This window comes from Mus pahari, chromosome 18 (assembly GCF_900095145.1).
Source record: "Mus pahari chromosome 18, PAHARI_EIJ_v1.1, whole genome shotgun sequence".
NCBI lineage: Eukaryota > Metazoa > Chordata > Mammalia > Rodentia > Muridae > Mus > Mus pahari.
Window position 1 is genome coordinate 50,377,235 of NC_034607.1, and position 1,734 is coordinate 50,378,968.

Below are 1,734 nucleotides of genomic sequence, written 5' to 3' on the forward strand. Positions count from 1 at the left end.
GGGGTGCTCCTCGGGGTGCTCCTCGGGGTGCTCCTCGGGGGTGCTCCTCGGGGGTGCTCCTCGGGGTGCTCCTCGGGGTGCTCCTTGGGGTGCTCCTCGGATGTATCTTGTTCCCACCCTTCCCGACTCTCTCTGCTTATCATTCATCATGATATAAGTGTTCTGCCTTGCCTCTCACTGTGATGGGCTGAACTCCTGGAAAGCGTGAGCCAAAACACATCTCTCCTTCTTTAAACCATTTATGCCAAGTGTTTTGCCCACAGTGACAAACAGCAGTACCCAGCCCTCACCACAGACAGCTTTGTCAGGCCTTTGGTGGTGGCTGTCAGTCTCTTGAAGTCTGAGGAATCCACGCTCTTGCTCATAAGTCACTTAGTATATGATTCTTTTCTTACAGCAACCCAATTAGACTAAGACAGTCAGTGAATTAACTGATATTTATTATTGTTGTTATTTCATTTAATCTTCATCTATTGTCATACAGCTGTGCTTGGATGAGTGCTCGTGGATTTCATCTGAGGCTAGAAATCCATTTTGTATTGCTATAGGAAAATGCCTGAGACTGGATGCCAGAGACTGAGTAATCATAGAATGTGTGTGTGTGCATCTGTCTGTCTGTCTCTATCTGTGTATGTGTCTGTTAGTCTGTCTGTTTCTGTGTGTGTCAGTCTGTGTATCTCTGTGTGCCAGTCTGTGTATCTCTGTGTGCATGTGTCTGTCTGTCTATCTATCTGTGTGTGTGTGTGTGTGTGTGTGTGTGTGTGTGGTCTCTCTGTGTGTGTCTATCAGTCCCTAGAGCACCAGGCCTCTCATTTCCATAGGAAGGAAAAGCTCCTGTCACGGAGCTTTGGGACTCACTCTCAGCTACACCCAACAGTGCCATGCCTGACCCTCCCTCACAGCCTTACACTACCTGTTTCTAAAAGAGCACAAGGCAAGGGGACAGTTAAACGCTGACAGTTTACAGGGGGCTGCTCAGTCAAGAGCATTCTGTGAGACTAATATGTCAGAATCCTTAAACGGATACATTCAGAATAACCCAGTATTGCTCCCCAGAGCCCCTCTTCTGGGCCAGTGTACCCCTCCCCAGCTGCTGCAAATAGGAGAATTTATAGCTATAGGTTTTGCAGGGGCAGGGGAGAAAACCCCTCAGAAGATAATGACTAGTTAGTGAAAGAATACAACACAAACATGGAAGTCACGTTCAGAGGTTAAAAATCTCTCCTGGAAAGAAGAGTGAGACATGGGGAATACACACAGGTGGTCTCAGTGCAGTGTGTGTGATGCTTAACTCCTGAAGAGAGAGGCCCAAAGAGTGTGCTCGGTGAGACTGGATATGAACATGAGGTCGTTTTTAGTGTTCTCTCTTCTCAACTGTGTGTCTGATGACCATCATAATGAAAAGATGACTAGGGTCAGGAATAGAAGAAGTTAAGTCCTGCCTAACAACTCCTCGACAAGAACTTTCCAGATGTAGGAATGTCAATTGAAAGTACAGCTGGGGGCCCTCGAAGGAACTCCGCGGGAAGACCAACAGAGTCAACTGACCTGGGCCCTTAACTCTCCTAGGCCTCCCTGCATCACAGTCAATCAAACAAGCAGGAGGGCTGACCAGGAGAAGGACAGTGAACAGAATGCAAAGTGAGAAAGAAAGAAAAGAAAGAAAGAAAGAAAAGAAAGAGAGAGAGAGAGAGAGAGAGAGAGAGAGAGAGAGAGAGAGAGGGAGGGAAGGAG

General features: G+C 47.5%; 1 protein-coding gene across 1 annotated transcript in view; it reads right to left on the reverse strand.

Annotated features, from left to right (window-relative positions):
- Positions 1-1,734, reverse strand: part of Abcg5 (ATP binding cassette subfamily G member 5) — a 23,332-nt gene that overhangs the window by 20,075 nt on the left and 1,523 nt on the right. The gene's annotated exons all lie outside the window — the stretch shown is intronic.